Consider the following 24,822-nt stretch of genomic DNA (forward strand, 5'->3'; position numbering starts at 1 on the left):
ACAGACACATTTATACATATGCACACATTAAGATAAAAACACAACAATCAATATATACAAAATAACAGTCACTTCAATATCTTTGGGAATATGTGTATATAAAATATGCATCAGTATTGTAGATTAATCTACTATACATACTCAATTTAACATTTAGATCCACCTCGACCCCTTACAACACTTACTTTCTGAATAATGTGCCTACTAAGCACATTTTGCTATACATTTTTTTTTCAGGAACATTTTTGAATGAAGGGCTTTCAACTTTATGCAGCATATTATACAAGTTGAGGATCTGAACTGCACTGATTGACATAAGGGTGGCGCTGCAGCATCTGTTGGATCATCTGAAACCTGTGGGACTGACAGTTCACCACTGCATTTGTCTTAACAATTTCAGAACTCAGCCCATGCTCATGTAAATAACATGTGATGATCAGCTAATAGCGATGGAAAGCATGCCTCAGAGAGCAGAAGGTATGATTCACACCAATCACAGCATATCAGTGTAATCTACATATGTGGAATACCGGTGACATTTATTCAGTGTTTTATTCAACCTGTTGTGCATGATCAGGCAGTTAGAATAAATTCCTTTTAATTGGGTATCTTTTAAATCCAAATCACCACCACTAGAAATGCAGACACAATCACATAACTAGTAGGCTATATAGTCCAGTGGGCGGGATTGAGTGTGGTCCAACTCCGGCTGCAGAGAAACTCTCCATTCAGCCTTCATCTGTGTGTGCGGACAGGACTCGCTGTTTCAAAGTACTTGGTGTGAACGCGGCTGAGAGTTTAAAGAGTGAGGGGTCAGGATCTCTGTGTGTCCCCATTACCGGTCGGACTTGATCTCTGGGCAACTTTTTGGGATAAATTACGTCGCGGTTCTTAGTCGGTTAAAGACCCGTTTCCTATGGTTTCCACACATATCTCCGTTTGGACTCGCTGACTGTTATTTCCCACATAATAAGGTAAGTTACCATCTTGGTGTGGAAGTCATACGTGCTAACAACAAACCGGTGCACAGTGTCGGTGTGTATACTTATAAAGTTGCCACGCTTATTACAAATCTGATTTTCTTGATATCTGATAGTAAACTCCTTAACGTATGTGAAGGGAAAACAGGCTTGTATCTGTCACTTTCTACAAGTCTTAACTTAGCTGAATTTGCTTTACAATACTTAAAACTACTTATTTTTTCATTGGTAACCTAGATATTACCTTTTGTTTAACACAAGCTAATTAATGGAGAATGAAGGTTTTCTCATGTTTTAGCCAAGTTTTAGCCAAAGTGCTTTATAATTATATATATTAAAGAATTTCCCAATTTGGGATTAATAAAGTATATCTATCTATCTACTATCTATTATTATTTTTCAATATTAATGTTATTTTAAGTAGTATTAATTATCTGGTGCTGTGTGAAGGGATCCTGTGAATGTAATGCTGTCTATGACTAATGAACATTTGTATGTGTTGACATACTAGCTACCTGTACACCAGCTCTTGGTTTGGTGCACACTATTACATCTGAACAATTATCACACATGACTTTTGGAGAATAAAATGTAAGCCTAAATGGCAGTATCATGCATCTGAAAGGGTAGCATCTTCGTGTATGAAGAGCAAAAAGACTGGAATATGAGATTGAAAGACTCCAAGGAGGAGTTTGATGTCACAGGATTCCTGTTTAAATCCAAGTCAATGGCAACTGGGTCACTTTGTTGAGCGACCAACATAATAATGTGACAAAAACAAAGCTAATGTTTGTAGTTGAAAGGAGCCATTGTGCAAATGATGTCCAAAAGATTGTTCTGCGTCTTCATATACCCACGCTGAGGATGCTGTGCAGAGCTGGGCCTAGCATGATACATGAATAGTGATGAGGAGGATGTGTGCTGACAGGATGGGCTGTTCCATGACTGGCTGAACTGAGGTGTATGCTCCATATGCTCCCTTTTTACCTCATGCTGCTAAACATTTGGGCCAGCCTCGTGACTCATGCTGTCTTCCTCTGCCTTCAGCCGTTTTTTTTATTCCCATCACTAAATCCGATCTAACATTGAGAGCTAGATTACATAGTGTATTCTATATCACACGCCTGCCACTATGGAAACAGGGCAAGAGTCAATCATGATCTTTATCCTTCCTGTACTTTGGCTGCCTTCTACTGACTACTCTCTCACTCATTGTATCTGTTCACTTTGGAAAATAATACCCTCCTCATAAGATAAGATGATGAAAAATATTGTGGCAGAGATTGCTGAAAAAATAAAACTGCATATGAAAAATAAACAACAGAGGAATACATATTAAGATTAAAAGAAGTAATACTAAACCAGTGCCCAATAGAATTTCAATAAAGTAAGATAAATTAAGTAAAATAAATGAATGTAAAAAGAAAAGTAAATTGCAAAGACAATAGAAAATGAGTAATACAAATAACGTGTATGAGAAGTAATACTAACACCAGTGTACTAGAATAACAATCAAATAAGATACCTTTTTTATTTATTTATTTTTATGAGCATTTTAAGAAATTATTAACAAAGCATATAACCAAATAAACACAGATAGATACATAAATTACCTACATAGCAATCGACAAATCAGGACAAAAATAAAATAATAATACAATTAATTGAGAAAAAAAAACATAATAATGGATACATTATGAAAACATAATAATGGATACATTATTAATATTAATAATTTCATCAAAAATATGAACTTTGTTTCTAATTCTCATAGTTGTTTTCTCAATTCCATGCATTTCATTTACTAGTTTCTTCCATTTGGAGTTGATTAAGTTATTATCTTTAGCCAAGCTCATGTTTTGGGATGTATATTATAATAATAATAATGATTTTACATTAAAAAAACTAAACAAGTAAACATTGTTTGAATTAAAAAGTGTTTAATGTTTTTGCAACTGGCAATCATATACATTTTCATTATATTCGGATTATGTTTCATAAACAAGGTTTAGTATATAACATTTATGTGAAGCTCACTCATAATATGAGCTGCAAGTTTGACTCAAAATAATTTAACTTACCATTTAAAGATTTTTTTAAAAACAATTATGATCTATTATGTGGTAATTGTGACTAATTATCCATTAGCATTTGACAATTATGAAAATCTTTTTCACAATTAGCTTCATTATCTCTATGACAATTTCTTCCCTTTTGCTTTCCTCTTCCATTTCCTCTTTGTCCCTTTTTCGCGTTTCATTGTCTTGAATGCCTGTTAGTATGCCAGCAATATTAGTGAACAGCACTGTACCATTTAAGATTAAAATGAGCTAGAGGCCTTATGGGCATTTTCTTCTCTGAGAAATAACTGTGCTTGGTATTCTGCTTCTTTGCGTCAGCAGTGCTGTGACAGTGTTTTAAGTCGTGTATGCTGAATCTCTGCTGTGGTGAATGTTAGTTAACTGATGACACAGCCTGCTCTCTGATGTTACGGAGCATGTTGTGGGGAAAGTAGGTTACTGGGCCATGTCCTGCAAGCTTAAACTGAACGCTAGTCTGAATATTGCTCGAGCTGCTTAATGTGACTGGGCATGCACAAATGGGATAAGTCTGTGCAAAGGCAAAGAGACCATTTCCACCCTCTGTCTCTTTAAGGAGCCAGAGTGGCGCTCCACACAGAATGAATGTTGAATGTTCAGCCCATGTTGATTTATCTGAAACACATGAAGACAGATATGACAACAGGTTGAGTTATGTTAAAGGCTGCAAATTACTAAGCCCTACTTACTTTAAACACCTGTGATAGTATGAGCAGCCTATTTTTAGCATTTACATTGTATTAATACATACATTTTACATACTCACATTTACGTCAGTGTATATTTTTCTTTTAGAAATACAAATTAAATGCTTTATCTGAAGCTCAAGAAGAAGTCTGATAAATTAATCTTGGATTTTATTTTTATGAAACTATTTCAAACTTTTGAAATTATGGTGCAAAGGTTAATTCAATGTTATAGGAAAACTACTTGTCCTTGGATGCCTTTGTACTTGCTTGCTGTTTGGTACATACAGTATAGCCTATATGGGTGTGTTGTTGTTTTCTATAATTTGCTATAACAGTATGTTCCTTTTGGAATAGCAAAATTGATATAGTGGCTTATCCCAGTATTTTTATAGATATATATTCAAGTGTCTTTCATGTACCTCAATGTGAAACGGTGGGTTACGTATTGTAACCCTAGTTATATAAGCACAGGCGGAGCCCTCTACTGGACTCTATGGGTACTACCTCTCAACCATACTATGCAAGCATTCATCAACTGAGATATCTATAACCGTAGCCGGGCCCCTGGGGCGGGCCTACCTGAATGCGCGCGCAAGCCCACCGCATATAAGGCGGCCTCGCCTCCTGACTGTCATCCTACACTTCTCTTCAGCGAGCAGCATAGGACAGACAGGGCCCCGACCAAGACGCCGCCGCACATATGTCCTCCACACTCACTCCGTTAAATAAGGCTGTTGACACAGCCATACCCCGTGTAGAGTGTGCACGGACCCCCGTGGGGAAGGCTCTCCCCGCCTGTCCGTAGGCATGTGAGATGCACTCGCAGAGCCATCCTGCCAGGCGTTTCTTGGACAGAGCTTTACCGGCCACGCCGCCCCCAAAGCACACACACAGTTGTTCAGTGCGCCTAGTGGCAGCCGTGCGCTCTACATAGCATGCTAGCGCACGCACCGGGCAGAGGAGGTGCAATTTAGCCTCCCTGGCCCCACTATGGGGTGGAAGATTAAAGCCCCCTAACTGAATAGCCCTTGACCTGAACGAGCTCGTTAGATTCTTGGGAACAAAGGAGGGGTTCGGTCTGAGTGTCGCCCCGCTACGGTCACCCCGGATCACTAAGCAACTTGGGTGCACCGACAGAGCGGTCAGCTCCAACACTCTCTTGGCCGAAGTTAAGGCAAGTAGCAACGCTGTCTTCCATGACAGTGCTTTCAGGGAGGAGAGCTCCAGAGGCTCAAATGGTTCTGTGACCAGAGCCTCGAGCACCAACGGCAGGTCCCACTGTGGGGCGGAGGCGTGCACTACTGGGCGCTGCCTCCTGACCCCCTGCAAAAACCGCGACATAAGCGGCTGACTGAAGGCTGACCTGCTGCCAAATCCCTCATGGCAAGACGAGATGGCTGCTGCATACACTTTAATTGTGGAATGAGCAAGCCCCCTGTCCACCAGTAACTGTAAGTAGGACAGAATAGAGCCCAACGTATACGATAGGGGCTCTAGACTCCCCTCTTCACACCATCGCTGGAATGCCAACCACTTTGGCCTGTAATAGGCTGTGGTGGATCCCGCTCTTGCTGCCTGGATAGTCTGAATAACCTTGTCAGACAGTCCCCCCTGTCTCAGCCTGTCCCTCTCAGGAGCCAAGCCTGGAGAGGTTGACCCAGAGTGGGTAACGCCCCTATTGCACCTGCCTCTTGAGACATCGCCCCCCAGAACTGAGGAATCGCCCAGGCCTGGCCCACCATCATCTGTGTCACCTCTGCGAACTACGGCGCCAAGCGGCGATCTGGGGCCACTAGGATGACTGACAGACGCTCTTGTCTCACCCTCTCCAGGCCATGGCTCGTGTGCAAACGCGTCCACCCCCAAGGGCGGATTGTCCCGCCGAGCCATGGAAAACCACAGGGTACAGTGGCTGTTGCGCCGGCTTGCGAACAGGTCCACCTCCGCTCTCCCGAACTGGGCCCAGATCTGCTTCACCACCTCCGGGTGAAGCACCCACTCGCCTGGCAGGGGCCCGCCTCTTGACATGAGGTCGGCCCCCCTGATCTCCAGTCTGGCGATGTGGAGGGCCCCATGATTCAAACTTTCTGTTGTCTTTTCTCGTCTTAGCGCTCAATTGTTTCCTTGCTCGCTGAAGAGAAAAGGATGACAGTCAGGAGGCGAGGCACCTTATATACGATGGGCTTGCGCGCGCATTCAGGTAGGCCCGCCCCAGGGGGGCGGCTACGGTTATAGATATCTCAGTTGATGAATGCTCGCATGGTATGCCTTTAACGGCTCGTTGTAGCTCCCAAAGCTCCAGCCCCCACCCTCCCTGTGAGCACAGTGTGCTCTGATTGGTCGGGACGTTGTGAATCGCGCTGAGCTCCGTGGAGGTGTTGTTTCCTTGTTTAGGATACATAGCGAAACACAGGCAAACTCATCCTGAGCACACACAAACTCACAGCCGAAGTAAAAACAATAAGTGTGGCTTGATATTGAGTAAGAAAAAGGTTGATAAACGCTGTGAGAATGGGTCTGCAGAGAGAATTTCGCCGCGATCTCAACTGTCTGTTATCAGCCTGCAGCCAAGGAGGAGAAATCAGCTGAGCTGCCTGCCTGCACACAGATGTGTGTGTGAGGAAGTCCGTGGATTGGTCAATTTGGACCAATCAGCGGGGGCTTAACGTAACGGCTCCGCGGACGTAACGTAGCGGCTCCACGGATTGGTCCATTTCGTTCCGGGTACGGCTTGACATCATGCCGTCCCGGAAGAATCAAATGGACAATGACGTATCTCCAACGAGGCGTTTTGGGGAGGTATTTTCTGTGTTAGAGTTTTACTCGCTATAGGGTGTACTTTGAGGGTTTTGACTCTGCACACCGTTTACATGCATAAAAACCTTCATAACACACAAGGGGACGGGTAATAACCGGAAAAGCATGACACCTCTCCTTTAAAGTTATTCCATACTTGACATACCAGAGGCATGTTTAGCTAATCTGAATGTCTAAAAGGTTTTGGATTGAAGCCTCACATTCCTTTAGGTACATGTAAAAAAAAAAAGTGAATGGCTGATGCCTGTCTCAGTGCATGACTCTCGACTATAAGTGGTATTCATGTCAACATCTCTAACCTTGTAACTATGACAGACAAAATGTTCAGCTCCAGTTATATAACTGAGGCTAAAGACGTCATCGTCCTCGCTGCTGCCGCTGATCTTTTGCTCCAAAGCACACAGTCATTGTCCTCCGTAGCTCCGGGCTCCGAACCACCGGGGCATGATAAAGACATTTAGCAAAAAATAAGGTCCCTTCTTAGGGCTCTTAAACTTATTTTTGTGGCAAGAAAGATGCTGCAGTACTACACTATTATCTCTAATAATCAAAATGTATTCAGCTGACTTTTGAGGAGTGAAGATCCCACATGAATTTCACTAAATGTCATGTGATTGAGTGCTATGTTCTGCTGCAAACTCGTTTTTCTTTTCTTTTGTGGAGACCCTTTCCTCTTTATATAACTGATTCACATGACTTGAGCTTTTACAACGAAATATTTCACAACAAAAGGTCACGTTCAAGATTTGGGTGCGGCTTCACTTGAGTTAAGAAGAAAAGGGTTTCATAATATATTGTTTGTGGGCCTGGCCCGTGTGTGTGTGACCTAGATGTGATTCAGTTATTTAGTTCAGGGTGTTGGCTGCACTGTGGAGTAAAATACATAACACAGCAGAAGTCCCGGTCGGACGTCAGATCTGATGCTGAAATAAAAAGAGCCCTCACATACTGGCTTCCTCATTCCTTCGATGGTCAGTAGGTCATCTACAATCTGTGATGGCATGAGGCAAAACCTGATCAAAGCTCGTGACACTGCATGCAGTTAACACACCACTGATATAACAACTTGGATCTTCCCCTCTAATCTACTGCAGTATAATATTTAATATCTCCTGATTTCTACAGAGAGTTCCTCATGGGACATGAAGGGGGGACAATTGGCTGTTGAATTACATTTTGCATGAAACATTTTTTTTTAATTCTGCACTGAATTAGTGCTGGACGATATGAAAAAAATATCAAAGAATTTTGATAAATAATCATCAGTAATGTGAATTTATTTTATAAGCGGGTAAGGTCAAATAATAGAAAAGCCTGGTCATTTCAGAAAAGTACCTCACTTTACTGTAACGCATTGTTAAACCAGCACTTACAATATTAGCATATTGAACATTTAAGACGATATCTAGTGTCATACGACAATATTGATATATTACCTGCGCTTACACTGAATTTGATGAATTTTCTGTTCATCAAACCACAAATAAGACAAGAACAAGCTAGCTTTGGCGTCCTAAGCTGCCGAACGCTCTTACCTAGAGAAGCAGTCTCACAGTGGTGGATATTGATGCAGCAAGACCACAGGGTGCTCTAGCTAACTCTTTTCTCATTTGTCTTGGCTTGCAATAATCATTTCATCCATCCACAGGGAGGTCAGAGGTCAGAGTCTCTGGCGGAGCTGGAAGTGATTTAAGGGTTAGCTCAAGGACACTTCAGCAGGGCGAATGAATCATGAGTCACAATCACAGCGACTCATGAGTTTTTAAACTCACGACACCAATCTGCTCTCCTATTGGTATGAGCTGTTACCCTGAATGAATGTGGTCTTTTAAAGCATCCATAATAGCTGTGTTCTCCTACTTTAGGCAGGCATGAAGCATAAAACAAAGTGTGCCAACACTCAGCAAATGTCAGTGTGATTCTTTTTCCACCAGATGACTAATATTCAAGGCTTTTATCATTCAAAATGAATATGTTATTAATATAACCCAGTTTCTCACGTTTTCAACTCATCATTTCAGTTTAATCATCTATCGCTGATATTGTGTCCTATAATTCAACAAAAAAGTGAATTACTCCTCAAATTATTAATTAATTTTCAGCTATTAACAATGTGAAAAGTATCAATAGTGTGGTTCTTTAGTGTTCTGTGGTTTTAAAAGCAGGCAGCATGGATATTTGGTCAAAGTGTGATTCAATACTCTTTACTGGATTTCTCAAAGAAGCAAAAAGCAGTCTTTTTTTCTCTTACAAGAAACCTGAATTTAACAAGAGTTTTGTTTGCTTTCAGGAGAAAGATTTTGAAATATGGACGGCAGCGTTTCATAACAAGGAAAATGAAATAGCAATTAATAAGAATGGAGGCACAAGGTCATTTTTTCCATGGACTGCTTGTGAAAGGCTGTTCGAGTTCAATGCAGAGTCTGTGCATGAGAGAGCGGCTGGTTCCAGTTTGAAAACATTCGCTGATGAAGTCATAATAATGTTATTCTGCTTATTGGCTCAAATAGATTCTTTGTTAAGAAATCAGCAGCCTTCCGAAATCTAATCACAACCAAAAAGTAGGAACTGAGCTTGAGCTGAAGGTACAAAGAAAGAGCTGCATTGCCCTTCAACCGGTGCTCTAGAAATGTGACCCACTTATTTGCTCACACACTGCCTTAGTTAATGACATCTTTTCCTGAGCAGCAGCTTATAATAACAGGTTTGATATTATTTGGTTATTTTAAATTGTTGACAGGATATTATCAGGACATTTCAGAGTAGATGTATGGAAAGATGGTTGTTTTAAAGGCCTGGGCCTCGTTGAAAAAATGGGCCACCCACAGTGAGGTTGTGTTGTGTGGTGAATGTGGAATTACAAGGCACTTTTGGGTAAAGAAGCAGCCAAATCATTGACAAAATTCATATATTTATGCGTGATCACTCGTGAATAAGTCAAAGAAAGCTACACAATAGACTAAACATGATCACTTCACATTAACATTATTTTTTATATAAAATGTCTAAAATAATTCCCATCAAATTTAAATCAGAGTTGAAAAAATGGAGTCTTCAAATTTAAGTGAATTGGAAAAAAACGTTATATTTATAGATAACAAATATTATGTCATCTTTTTCTTGCAGATTTACATATATGACTAACCCAATATTGAAAAAGCAATTTCTAATAGACATATTGACAATTTGATTTATTATTCCCACACAAAAAATACACTCTATTCCAATATGGAAATTGTACCTTTTTATTATTCTGTGTGGTTGGTACACAAAACATTTTTATTAGACACCATATAGCACATTTCACATTATTTGCATTTGGTAAAAGGTGCTGTTATGAAGCGCACGGGGAAAGAGCATGTGTTTTTTCCTGAGTGCACAGCAGGTGCGGGTGTGTTGAACTGCACTGTGACAGGATTGCCCAGCGGGTGAAGCTCAGTGAGTGCGAGGGTTCAGCTGTGGCCCAGGGGAGGATTAGTGTGAGGCTGCGGAGAGACGGACAGCGCTTGTGGGAAAGCACTGGCGAGGAAGGGCATGATGATTTGTTTCGTTATTGACCAGTGCCATTTTCCATTGGGTACTCAATGGAAGAAAAATGCTGTTTTGGTCCTGAATGTCCCACATTGTCCCTTCTGTGATTTGTTTGTCCAGTGTCCCTGCTCTGCTGTTGGATAACCTCTCAAGTTAAATTGCTGCTCCATTGTATACAGAACTAAAAGTTGCAAAAATGTCTTTGACCTGAAAATTATGTAATGTTGAACCAGGCAACAATGAGCATACTGAAGAATATAGAAAGGTGATACCATTTAAGGTAACAAGGGGCTTTTCTTAAGTGTACTTCTGATTTGATGCTTTTATATTTATGTTAGAAGAGAGAGCTCAGAATTTAATTTAATTTAATTTCAAACCTTTATTTAACCAGATTGGTCCCATTGAGATCATAGATCTCTTTTTCAAGGGAGACCTGCATTTATCAGAAATGTCAGTACTTCAATTTTAAGATTTTGCCTTTAAGTTCAGTATCTTACCTGATGATCTATACATCGGATTTCAGATCTGATTTCCTGGTTTGTGTTCTTATTCCTTCCTTGTATTTTTAAGGTTATTTGAGTCATCATTATATCAAATAAAATGTATTAAGAAAAACAAAGTATTATTTATGAAAAGCTACAGAAGGAGATCATCCCTGAAGCCCATTTTAGCCCAGTATTAAACCATGTTGTTGAAATGATAATCAGAGCATACAGAGAAAAGGGTTGCCTGCCACTTAAATTAAATTGTCATCACAACAATGTTTCTGAGGTTTTCATGAAAAATCTCCTTGACCTGGAGAAAATGGAAACCAGGTGCTTGATGGACGTAGCCGCCGAGGTGGGGGGGAAAGTATACACCACACATTGTTACCATGGGAACACAGAGCGAACAGCATTGCCACAGTTTGATTAACGACAGTGCATGGCAGAGGGCCACGATGGCATCATCATTACCAGTATCACAGATGTAGCTGGAGGCAATATGGCTTAGTGTTTGAGTGATTATCCACATAATAGTGTTTTCTCTAATGTAAAGACAAGCAGCGTGGAGAAAGGTACAGGATGTAAAGCGCCCAACGATGAACATTCATAATGTAGCGAGGCCTGCTTATGAGCACTAAATGCCATCTCATCATCCAATAGCATGACCTACATAAATGAGCAGAACTAATCTCCATGTAGGCGGATGGTGAATAATGCAGTCAAATGTGGGAGATATTTCTGAGTCTTGGATGGCTCACACTTGTTGGTGGTTGGCAAAGCAACGTTCACTCTGGCATTGTCATCCTTATGTTGATATATAATGTTTGTAAGCTACATTTGACTGGGTTGATGACACAGACTTTAGGAGGTTTTTTGAACATCATTTTAATAAAACAGCCTTCACAAGTGGCAGCTTTCTTTAATCAATATTCCATAAAAAATGTTTTTAGTTTTTTAAGACATCACTTTAGACATCACCGTATCTTTGTTTGGTGAGATATTTATGAGTGTTCAGCCATGCACATGAGGCGGCACTTTGGCATACCAGCATAACATTCTCAGATAAGACTGTATAAAAGTAGCGGCAGCCCCTATTTAATTGTATTTATTTATACAAATGTAATATAAAATAAATTAATAAAATATAAATACATTATACAGTTTTACATTTTTTTCTCTGGCAACCCTTTTAGTTTGACGTGTTTATATGCTAATATTTGCTAAAAAGTGCTAAATGTAAAGTACAGCTGATGCACATTTCACTGTGTATTGATAACTTGTACAATTTATCCTAAAAGAAGAACATGAAAGTCTACATAATTATATGGCAGTCCATCCATTCAGTATAGTTGTAAACATGTCACTTAAGATTTGCTCTTTTGACCCAGAGAAAGTGTTTTGTCATGTGGACAGTGTGCTCGAGGGGTCACAGTAGGAAGCTTCAGAAAGCATTGAAGAGCATTTTCCTGTATGGCATGCCGAGGGCTATGAATGCTTGCAAGAATTGATATAGGACGCAATAACTATTAAGAAACGATTCATGTGTGTTAAAATTGCTCATGTTGGTAATGAAATATAAAGCTCCTTTAGAAAAACACTCACTTTTTCCTTTTCCATCCCTCTGATGTACTTTTGTGTAAAGCAATCACAGACGAGACAGGTTGGTAAACACAAGTGTGCAGGTTATTGACATCATGTTGCATGATTACTCTGTGTTGAAGGTTAGACTTTTAAAGTAACCTCTCATTAACCCATCACTCTGTAGGCTCTCTCTTTTTATTTTATTGTGTCTTATTTATTGGAAGATCATTGTATTACATCCATCATTACAGATTATTTAATTGAATGCTTTTGTTTACGGTTTACGTTGAGACGTACTGACGGCGTACTCTATTTTGAAGTGTCATTGATTCTTCCTGTTTGGCAGAAATGTCCTCATTTGAGAAGAAATTGCTGTCCACCTGACTTTCATGTCTGTCAGACATGATGGAAACTGGGACAACCAACGCGAACACACAGTGGGAGCTCCACATTAAATGGTCAATGTTGTGAATTGAAAGTGGCCAATGTAGTGGGGGGTCCCATTGTGTGTGGTCTGGCCAAACTGTATCATGCTTTAAAGTTTCGACACATTCACAGCCGTGGATTATTAATACTTTTCTACCCTGTTTGATTAACTGTTTTTTGTCAGTCTACAGATATCTTAACAGTTGCTGCGCTTCTTTGGATATGGAACAGTTTGAGTTCTGACGTAGCAACTTTTTATTACGCGACTAATTCACTTTTTTCCCGCTGATTGTGGTTTTGCTTGTGCATTATGATCGGTCGTGAAACATTGCAGCTAGACATAAAAGAACAATTAAAACGTTTTCCTATTCAAACACATTTCTGACACTTCATTCTTCCCTTGCAGATGGGTTAGATGGACAAAGTGACTTGTTTTCCAGTTTGTAACCTCTATCCCTTGAATGAAGCCTATACCGCCAACGTATGATGTGTTGCTATAGTTTAATGGCTCCAAACTATTAAATTGACCTGCACCAAATTCACATAATTTTTATAGAATTCTCTTGAAAATTAAATAGAAACATGACTATAGCCTGTTTGCAAGAGATGCCTCAAACTGTATTTGTTGTGGAACCACAGTGAGGAGTGTTGAAATAATGGAAATGTGCTACTTACAGTATGTTAAGTAGCACTGACTGTTAGGTGCCATAACCATATCGTGTCATGTCAAAGATGAAAGATTCCTGAGCATGAAACACCAGCCACCTGGTTGTGCTGCTGTCTCCATATCTCACAAGCTGGTTAAAATGGCATCCTGCTGATACCACATCATAAGCCAGATCAGTGAAACAGGGACTTCTATAACAGCTGCAGTCTGAATCAACTGTGGAAAAGTGTGACTCATTACCTGAGCATGGCCAGTTACAAAAGTAGTCTGCAAATGTAGCATTGCTATAAAGCTGTATCAAGCCCATGGATGTCTAGAGCGGTTTATCATCCAAAAATGTCCGATAATGGCAGAAGCAGCCATTTGAGTTGACTTTGATGTTGGAATCACATATCTACAGATTTATTGTTGAAGTAAAAAGCTATTAAACAGGAGTAGTACTTGCATAATGTGTCTAATAGGTAACGTGCACTTGCAGGTTTCCTAAAGTATTATTCTCATGAGCTCTATTATCTCTGCTCACATAACAATTGGCCTTTATCACAAGACCAGCCATCATAAGAAAACTCTTCCATTCTAGCTGAATTGAAAGGATGGTGTTAGATTATATAAGAAAGACAGCAGAAAAAGAAAGAATTACAAAATTGTATTTTTTGTATTTGTTAACACCGAACACTAAGACTCTGTCACAAGAACACAATTATTTTCAGAAGTCTTTGAGCAATTCCTTTATTTTGATTATTGTGATGTACAAACAGATGGACAGCTGGTGTCCTGCAGGATCCGTTCACAAGAGTTATAGCATGAACAGTGATGTTCTTGCTTTGAATCAGACTTTGGACCGTTGATGTCCCCCCCACCCTCAGTTCTTCTGAGTAGTGCTTCGGGCGTCGTTCTATGAATGGCAATGTCACCACTTTGTTCCACTATATTATCTCCATGAACACACATTCATGGTCCTAACCATGACCTTTGTGAACCACTAATCTGAACAGGTTCACATTTGTGGTTTTGGGCGAAATCTCTCCAAAATATTGGATGGATTGAAGTTTTCAACAGCCATTCATCTACACCTTAGGTTAAATTGTAATAATGTTGATGCTTCTCTGACTTATCTTGCACTGTTTATGACTCAAATTGTTGAAAGCAAATGACATACCTCTAAACCTCCTCTATACTTTGTGTTTATTGCTAATTAATAAATATTCACTAAGCCGCTGAACATGGATAAAGTAAAGTATACTTTCTTAACATGTTATGGTTGTCATTGTGAGCATGTTGCCATGCTAGCGTTAGCATTTAGCTCAAGGCACTGATAGGGATCCCAACTAGAAATGTTTGGTTCTAAAAACATTCTGAGAATGTTACCATTCATTGTTCTAGGAATGTTTTCAGCGGGAAGTTTTCTTTTGGTTCCCAGAATGTTCTTCTGAAAGGTAGGATAACGTTCTCTAAAAACATTCTTAAAATGTTTGGTGATAACCTTCTTAAAATGTTTTTGATAACATTGTTAGAACATTATGCCCTACTATTCTTAAAACGTTTTCAGCGGGAAGTTTTAGTTTGGTTCCCAGAATGTTCTTCTGAAAGGTATATAACGTTCTCTAAAAACATTCTTAAAATGTTTGGTGATAACCTTCTTAAAATGTTTTTGATAACATTGTTAGAACATTATGCCCTACTATTCTTAAAACGTTTTCAGCGGGAAGTTTTAGTTTGGTTCCCAGAATGTTCTTCTGAAAGGTATATAACGTTCTCTAAAAACATTCTTAAAATGTTTGGTGATAACCTTCTTAAAATGTTTTTGATAACATTGTTAGAACATTATGCCCTACTGTTCTTAAAAAGTTTTCAGCTGCAAGTTAGATTTTTTTATGTTGCCAGAATGTTATTATTTTAGAGTAGGATAACGTCCTTTACTTTTAAAACATTATGCAAATGTTCTGTGGTAACAATTTACTAAAATATTTTAACATTATTAGAACATAAATACATAATATTCCTATAATATTTAAACTCAAAATTCCTGGGTAAGTGGACTGACCACTGTGGTCACTAGGATGATTTTGATAGTTTACTTAACTATTGGAATTTGACTATTAACCTTTATATATACAGTCTATGCTATTAACACATGTAAAAGGATGACTCGGAATCAGCTGGTGAGCGTAACATCTGTTTATTAGAAAAGGGGAGCTGGGAGTGGAGGTTGGTTATGGCAGCAGTGGGAAACAGTTGTTCCAGGGTGGGTAGAGAGGCCTGGCTGGTCTTGGGAGTGTGGCAGGCCTTGGATTCCTCCTGGGAGAGACACAAAAATGAGTGTGAGGCAAAAGCAGGCAAAGTTGTCAAAATATCTGCTGGAGCGGCACGCAACAAACCTTTCACGGCAACAATCCGGTAGGGAATGAGTCCAGGCTGCAGGCTTGCATAGTGTGGCTGATGAGCAGGTTGCGGGTGGGGTTGATTGGAGATTGCTCCCAGCCGTGTAGAGCAGACCAGCAGGCAGGGGGGGGAGAGAGAGAGAGACACACCGTAGAAACAAACACATACTGTACAAACACTAACAGGGGTTTCAGGGACGGGCAGTGACAGTCGGTCCGTTCCTCTATATGTCTGTCGGTCTCAAATCTAAAGGGTGCAATAACGATTTGTATCCAATATGCATAAACAGCAGACACTGTTTATACGCAGCCCTCACAAACCACACACGGCCAGATAGCTTATCTAACAGTTAGAACCTGCATATGAGACACAACCTTTATAGTCAGAAAAAAAGTGTGATTATATTTTCTGATATTTTACACATATGATATTATGAATACTGTGGGCCTACATACCTTAGTGTGATTATAAGTGCATGTGAGTGAATATTGGCATGCAAATGTGTTTTTATACGTCCTGTTCATTGTCTCTTCAGGAGGCGTGTGGCGCAGTGGATAGAGCGTTGGTGTTCGGATCAGGGGAGCACAGTTTCAAACCCCACTGCAGTCAGCATGTCGTTGTGTCCCTGGGCAAGACACTTCACCCCAAATTGCTCCTGTGGGGATTGCCCACAGTATTGAGTATGTAAGACACTTTGGATAAAAGCATCTAACAAGTAACATGTAATGTCTCAATGTGCTCATACATCTTAAGAAAGTTATCACCAAAAATGTTAAGAATGTTTTTAGAGAACGTTATCCTACCTTTCAGAAGAACATTCTGGGAACCAAAATAAAACATCCCGCTGAAAACGTTTTAAGAACAGTAGGGCATAATGTTCTAACAATGTTATCAAAAACATCTTAAGAAGGTTATCACCAAACATTTCCAGAATGTTTTTAAAGAACGTTATCCTACCTTTCAGAAGAACGTTCTGGGAACCAAACTAAAACTTCCAGCTGGAAACATTCCTAGAACAATGAATTGTAATATTCTCAGAATGTTTTTAGAACCAAAAATGTCTAGCTGGGAACTCACACATGCCACCGCAAACATGCAATATCTGCTTACAGCTTATCATGAATTACGTGCTTGTTTGTTTTTTTCAAAAGGAAAATGTGGTGATATCAGATTTTTTTAAAACATCCTTTTCAAACAAATGCAACAAGTTTGTTTTTTAAAGCGCTCTACAAATAAATCTGACGTTGACCATGACCGCGTGTTTATATTTGCCATTACAGGAACGTTTTATAAAAAAAGAATAACCTCCTGAAAACATTATCCGAATGTTGCTTTGAAAATGTTCTTCTTTTGTTATCATGTAAGGGAATGTTTCATAAAAGAACATCTGCACTGTGTTACCTCAACAACGTCCAAAAAACATCCTTATAATGTTGCAGGCAAAACGTTCCACCTTTGTTAACATATCACATTAATATCACATATCACATTAAAAGAACGTTTCTGTCATCTCAGGCCTCAATAACATCCTCAAAACATCATCTGAATGTTGCAGTTAAAACGTTATGTCTTAGTTAACCTTAAACCTTATAGGAACATTATTTGAAATAATAAACATCCTCAAAAGATTCTTTGAACATCAGATTAAAAAGTTTCTTATTATGCAAATTGGCCCATTTCAGAATAATACATATTATATTTTGATTATAATTATCGATGCATTCATGTGTTTATCCAAGCTGGTAAAGGTGCAGCTAGTTTTAATGACTTTGTATACTGCAGGGTAGCTTGTGAATTTACTCCAGGTGTAACTAAAGTCTTATTTAAGAGTTGATTATATTTCACATAATTAATCCAAATCTGTAAAGTAACTAAAGGTATTAAATAAATGTAGTGGAGTAAAAGTACACGATTTACCCCTGAATTGTAGTGGAGTAGAAGTACAAAGTAGCATAACATGGAAATACTCAAGTAAAGAACAAGTATCTCAAAATTGTACTCAACCCTTGTATGGTGTTCATATTTTTGTTACTCAGCCAGTGTTCGTGGGTCTGGTGGACCCGCTGCCTTTTTGGGCTTCAATTCAACACAATCAAACTATTTTATGTTAAAATACTCAACAGATGTTTACTTCATCTCAGTTACAAGCAATATAAACAGCACATATGGTTAATATTTGTCCCTTTTACATTTGTTGGATCACATTAATGAATTAAAGTGCTACTTGTTTTTTTGCCCACTGACCGGCTGGTCCTGTGGCTCGTCTTTTTTTTGTAACTAGCTGATGCTCAATCTCATCCTCTTCTTCAAAGTCACTATCAGACTCTGAATTCTCAGAAATGTGATCCTCACATTCTGAAAGCTCTTCCTCTACATCATGGGTCGGCAACAGGCGTTCGCGCGCCATTGTTGGCCCGCCAGCAATAATGTTTGGCCCGTAATTTTGAGAATAAAAAATAAAAATATATTTTGAGATTTTTTTCTTTTTTTTCTATGTGCGACAGTCGCACATAGGCTATAATGTCCGAATAGAGAATCTACCTACACCTGAAGAATGCTTATTGTACTTTTATCCATGTTGAGAATTAATGACATACAGCACAGGCACAATCAGGCAGCGGGGTGCACTGACGCTGATAGTGGATCAATAGGTGGACAGTGCGTGGCGCTGAAATAGCCAACATTCGGTGTGTGGTTTGAAAAAAATAACACCAGCTCACTAAATCATTCAAACTTAATGTTTGCGAAACACAAAACCAACATCAGCCGTTAGCCCTCAGAGCTCACAGCTCCTCATATCTGTTCAGAAACTAGACAAAAGTACAAACCACAGACTGTCTGTGTCATGGCGAATACAGTCGCTGGTTTATTTATGTCTTTATAGGCCGTTGTTGTGAGTGTGGACGGAGCATATACAAAGTTAGCTTAGCCAATCTCCATTCAGAAAACACGCATTTTAAAAGGTTTTTCGCCTGCCGTCTTGTCTGCAGACTTGTCAAAGCATTAATTCATGGTTTTTACTATCAGTAAATATCAGTATGTTGTTACTTCGGCATCATTTTGAAACAATTAAATTACAATTAAATCACGGTAAAATTGTGGTGGCTCTACTCTTCAGCCACCTCCCTTGTGAGTGTGTGTTCCCTTTCCCTGTCTGTGTGGGCGTGGTGGCTGTCACTCCTGGCTCCCGGCTCAATCTCCACCTGCTGCAAATCTCCACCTGGTGCAATCAGCGTTACACACCTGATTCCCATTCAGCCATTTACTAATGGTATATCAGCGGAGGCTCCACAACATGTCAGCGCCAGATCGTTGTTTAATCCCCAGTGGTAACTCTCAGCCTTCTTAGCCGATTTAAAACTATTTCTCTGTACACGGAATACTTTTCTCATCTGTTTCTCTTATGCTCCAGGATCACTATCCAGCCGCCTTGTTACCATCACCTGCCGCCACCAGTCATCATTCCAACCGGATTACTCTCCACACTCACCAGTCTTCATTCCTACAGGATTACTCTCCACGCTCCTCCACCTCACAATAAACCTTTTTCCAACACTCTGCCGTGTCCTGCGTTTGGGTCCTATCGGATATCGTAACAGAACGATCTGGCCAGTATGGACTCAGCGGACACAGGCCACCAGTCCAAGACTGCGGACGAACTCAGCCAAGCCCTGGCCAATCAAGGTGCTCTCGTGGGGCATCACGACGTGGTTCTCCGTGAGGTTGTGGAGACTCTCCGGAACCTCTCCACTAACGTGCAAAGGATCGGCACACAAGTGGAACTGCTCACCTCCCAGTTTTCTCCCCCGCAGCCCGCTGCACAGCCGACAGCTCCTCCCCCCGCTCCTGCCGCACCTCTCCATCAGCTACGAGAGGCTGTTATTCCTACACCGGAGCGATACGCTGGAGATTTGGGTATTTGTAGAGCCTTTTTGTTCCAGTGTTCGTTAGTCTTTGAGCAGCAGCCTAGTACTTATCACACAGATGGGGCTAGGGTAGCATATGTAATGAGTCTGTTGAGGGGGAGTGCTCTAGATTGGGCTACAGCCGTTAGGGAGAGCCAGCCACACATTTGCTCATCATTTGATACTTTCATTTCCGAAATGAAAAAAGTTTTTGATCACCCGGTACGGGGGAGGGACGCTTCTAGGCGCCTTCTTTCTCTCCGGCAGGGCTCCCGTAGTGTAGCCGAATTTTCAGTTGAGTTTAGAACAGTTGCTGCTGACTCAGGCTGGAATAACGAGTCATTGCAAGATGTTTTTCTTCAAGGGCTGAACGAAGCAATTAAAGACGAGCTAGCTGCTAGGGATGATCCAGTTAGCTTGGATAATTTAATTGCCACAGCTATCAAGATTGATAATCGCCTCAGAGAGAGACGCAGGGATAGGAATAGCCGTCACCCCAATCCCAGCTACTCCTCACTTGATCCCCGAATTGGCACTGCCACTGCCCCAATCTCCAGATCCTTTCCGACTCCTTTCTCGGTTTCACCCCCCGAAGATGAGCCCATGCAAGTGGGAAGGGCCCACCTCTCACCATCTGAGCGGGCTAGAAGGATCCGGGCTGGGGAATGTGTTTATTGCAGCCAAACCAGTCATCTAGTTTCCTCCTGTCCTAATCTGCCAAAAGGTCAGGCTCGTCAGTAGCTGTGGGGATTCTGGCGAGCCCTTCCTCCTCTCTCAACCCCCGACCCAGAACGCAGCTAGAAGCCGTTCTTTGCTGCAACCAACAGTCACTACCCCTGCTCGCCTTAGTGGACTCGGGGGCAGACGAGAATTTTTTGGACATTGACATCGCAGCTCAGGCAGGAATTCCCTGCGAAGTGTTGGATTCACCTCTTAATGCCAATGCTCTTAATGGACAATTCCTGGCCCAAGTCACTCACCGCACCAAGCCAGTAAACCTCATTCTGTCTGGAAACCATCGTGAGTTTATTCAGTTTCACCTTATTTCCTCACCTCATGCTCCCATAGTGTTGGGTCATCCCTGGTTAAGAACACACAACCCCCAGATTGATTGGATAACTGGCAAAATCATTAGTTGGAGTTGTTTTTGTTTATCCTCATGCCTGCAGTCTGCCCTACCGCCAGCAGAGGCCGCCGCTCCACCACCCAAGATCGAGCCGCCTGACCTGTTATCTGTCCCCATGGAATATCATAGCCTAGGAGAGGTGTTCAGTAAACAGCGAGCTCTTTCTCTTCCTCCTCATCGACCCTACGACTGTCCCATTGACCTCCTTCCCGGGGCCCCTCTGCCTTCCTCACGTCTGTTCAACCTGTCTCGCCCTGAGAGAAAATCCATGGAGAGTTACATCCATGACTCCCTGGCTGCTGGTGTCATCCGCCCATCCTCCTCCCCGGTCGGTGCTGGGTTCTTCTTCGTGTCCAAGAAGGACCGCTCACTGCGGCCCTGCATTGATTACAGGGGTCTCAATGCCATCACTATAAAAAACAAATATCCATTACCCCTCATTAACTCCGCCTTTGAACCCCTCCAGGAAGCCACCATCTTTTCCAAACTGGACCTCCGCAATGCCTACCACCTCGTCAGAATCCGTGAAGGGGACGAGTGGAAGACTGCCTTTAACACACCACTCGGTCACTTTGAGTATCTGGTGATGCCTTTTGGACTGACGAATGCCCCAGCAGTTTTTCAGTCAATGGTGAACGATGTACTCCGTGACCTCCTCAACCGGTCAGTCTTTGTCTACTTGGATGACATTCTCATTTTCTCCCGTAACAAGGAGGAGCACATTATCCATGTCAGGCAGGTGCTGCAGAGACTCCTTGAAAACAGACTCTTTGTGAAGGCGGAGAAATGCGAATTCCATGTCAACACAGTCTCATTCCTGGGCTACATCGTTGAGGAAGGAAAGATTAGGACCGACCCTGAGAAGATCCAAGCGGTGGCGGGGTGGCCCAAACCAACCTCAGTTAAACTGCTTCAACAGTTTCTTGGTTTCGCCAATTTTTATCGGCGCTTCATCAGAGACTACAGCAGAGTGGCGGGCCCTTTAACCAGACTCACTTCCCCTACAACTGGTTTTTTCTGGACTCCAGAGTGCGATGCAGCCTTCTCGGAGCTAAAGAGACTTTTCACCACTGCCCCTGTGCTCATCCACCCTGATTCCTCTCGCCAGTTTGTGGTGGAGGTCGATGCCTCCAACACCGGGGTAGGGGCAGTTCTTTCCCAGCGCTCGGAACGAGACCAAAAATTACATCCATGTGCATTTTTCTCTCGCCGCCTCACTCCAGCTGAGAAGAACTATGACGTGGGTAACAGAGAGCTGCTGGCTGTCAAACTTGCCCTAGAGGAGTGGAGGCACTGGCTGGAGGGAGCCGAGCTCCCTTTTATTGTATGGACAGACCACAAAAACTTGGCGTACATCCAATCTGCCAAGCGCCTTAACTCTCGTCAGGCTCGATGGGCCCTGTATTTCGGCCGCTTCTCATTCACCCTTACCTACCGTCCAGGGTCACGGAACCTCAAGCCGGACGCTCTCTCTCGCCAGTTCGCTTCCGAAGGACCAGCTGTCAATCCAGACACTATCCTGCCTGCCTCCTGCGTGGTGGCGGCTGTTACCTGGGAGATTGAGTCATTGGTTAAGGAGGCTCAGCGGGCGCAACCTAACCCAGGTAACTGCCCAGCTAATAGTCTTTTTGTGCCTACCCCTGTTCGCTCCAAGGTCCTGCAGTGGGCACACGCCTCCCGTCTCTCCTGTCATCCTGGTGTCCATCGCACACTGTTTATTCTAAAACAACGGTTCTGGTGGCCTTCCATGGCTCAAGACACCAGGGCCTTTGTTGCTGCCTGTACAGTATGTGCCCGCGCCAAGTCCTCCCACCAATCTCCCTCTGGCCTGCTTCGGCCGCTGCCGGTACCTAGGCGTCCTTGGTCGCATGTGGCCTTGGATTTTGTCACTGGACTTCCACTGTCACAAGGAAATACCATCATCCTAACTATTGTGGACAGATTTTCCAAGATGGTACACTTTGTTGCTCTTCCCAAGCTTCCCACAGCCCGAGAGACTGCAGATCTTCTGGTCAATCATGTTGTTCGACTCCATGGGATTCCCACCGACATCGTCTCTGACCGGGGTCCCCAGTTCATTTCCCACGTTTGGAAAGCCTTCTGTCAGGCTCTGGGAGCATCAGTGAGCCTGTCATCTGGATATCATCCTCAGACGAACGGGCAAACGGAACGGGCCAACCAGGATCTGGGGGCGGCTCTTCGCTGTGTGGCTTTCAGGAACCCTTCGTCATGGTGCCCACATCTGCCATGGATCGAATATGCCCACAACTCCCTGCCAAATGCAGCCACAGGTATTTCACCCTTTCATTGTGCCATGGGTTTCCAACCACCCCTGTTTCCATCCCAGGAAGAGGAGGTTGCTGTTCCTTCCGTTCAGACCCACCTTCGTCGCTGTCATAAGGTGTGGAGGGATACCCGAGCCGCCCTGCTCCGCTCCGCTGCCCGCAACTGCCTCATCGCAGACCGCCACAGGACCCCGGCTCCCAACTACTTACCAGGTCAGAGTGTTTGGCTTTCCTCCAAAGATCTCCCACTCAAGACAGAGTCGAAGAAACTCACGCCACGTTATGTCGGCCCCTTCATCGACTCAGTTATCAACCCATCTGCAGTAAAACTCAAGCTTCCCCCACACATGAAGGTTCATCCGACATTTCATGTTTCTCTGTTAAAACCTGTTGCCAGCAGCCCCTTGTCTCCTCCAGTGAGTGTTCCCCCACCCCCCCCGCATCATCAATGATCACCCAACCTACACCGTCAGGCGATTGTTGGACGTTCGTCGCCGTGGAAGGGGATTCCAATATTTTGTGGATTGGGAGGGCTATGGTCCAGAGGAGAGGTCTTGGGTTCCCCGGCGAAACATCGTGGGCGCGTCCCTGGTTCGGGACTTCCACCGGGATAACCCTGGTAGACCTGGTAGACCTGGTAGACCGCCTGGAGGCGTCCCTTAAGAGGGGGGTACTGTGGTGGCTCTACTCTTCAGCCACCTCCCTTGTGAGTGTGTGTTCCCTTTCCCTGTCTGTGTGGGCGTGGTGGCTGTCACTCCTGGCTCCCGGCTCAATCTCCACCTGCTGCAAATCTCCACCTGGTGCAATCAGCGTTACACACCTGATTCCCATTCAGCCATTTACTAATGGTATATCAGCGGAGGCTCCACAACATGTCAGCGCCAGATCGTTGTTTAATCCCCAGTGGTAACTCTCAGCCTTCTTAGCCGATTTAAAACTATTTCTCTGTACACGGAATACTTTTCTCATCTGTTTCTCTTATGCTCCAGGATCACTATCCAGCCGCCTTGTTACCATCACCTGCCGCCACCAGTCATCATTCCAACCGGATTACTCTCCACACTCACCAGTCTTCATTCCTACAGGATTACTCTCCACGCTCCTCCACCTCACAATAAACCTTTTTCCAACACTCTGCCGTGTCCTGCGTTTGGGTCCTATCGGATATCGTAACAAAAATATGTTCATTTTGTTGTAGTTGCCAGCGATTCTCTCACTAGTTTAGCATACTCAGCCCGGTTGTTGGCCCGGAAAGAACCTCGATTTTGGAGAGCCAGAAAAACTGTGAAATAGTACCCGCTAGCCGGAACTACGCCTAGTGGAAACGCAACCAAAAACCGTCCGGGCACGGCACGCTTAAACCGCGCTCCGCACTGTAGTGGAAATGCGCCATTAGTGACAGTAGGCTGACAGGACAGTTAAATGGATGTATCTTACATTTCTCAAAAGTCAGCCCCTTACATCTACAAGTTCACACCGGGCTGTTCTTACTTGATAATTGTGAACCTAATAGATTAAAGGCTTCTTGTCAAGCTTCCACGGTCAAGTGGTTTATAGGTTAAGACCGTGCACACACACACAGGGCGGATCTACGGGGGGGCAGCTGCCCCCCACACTGTAGAGCCTTGCCCCCCCAGCTGCCCCCCTAACTTTTGTGTCCCTAAAACTGTACTTGTAGAAACAAACCTACACTATGTCGACAAGCTTCTCACGCAACAAAACAAGCAGTACATTAATTAAAAGTGAATCATTTTAAATATCATCTTAGGCCCGTTAAAAACGCAGCTACGGCCCTAAAACTGCGGAGCGGCGTTCACAGACCGCGGCTCACGCAGCTGCAGAGAGACCG

The 24,822-nt window shown here is 42.6% G+C and overlaps 1 protein-coding gene across 2 annotated transcripts in view; it reads left to right on the plus strand.

The window, feature by feature from the left end:
* The first annotated feature begins 755 nt into the window (after window positions 1–755).
* npas2 (neuronal PAS domain protein 2) overlaps window positions 756–24,822 on the plus strand; it is a 51,778-nt gene continuing 27,711 nt past the window's right edge. For both annotated transcript variants that reach the window (XM_034153235.1, XM_034153255.1), the window contains exon 1: window positions 756–974. The gene's annotated coding sequence lies outside the window, so the exon portion shown is untranslated. The remainder of the gene's footprint in view (window positions 975–24,822) is intronic.

This window comes from Trematomus bernacchii, unplaced genomic scaffold, assembly GCF_902827165.1.
Source record: "Trematomus bernacchii unplaced genomic scaffold, fTreBer1.1, whole genome shotgun sequence".
Taxonomy (NCBI): Eukaryota; Metazoa; Chordata; class Actinopteri; order Perciformes; family Nototheniidae; genus Trematomus; species Trematomus bernacchii.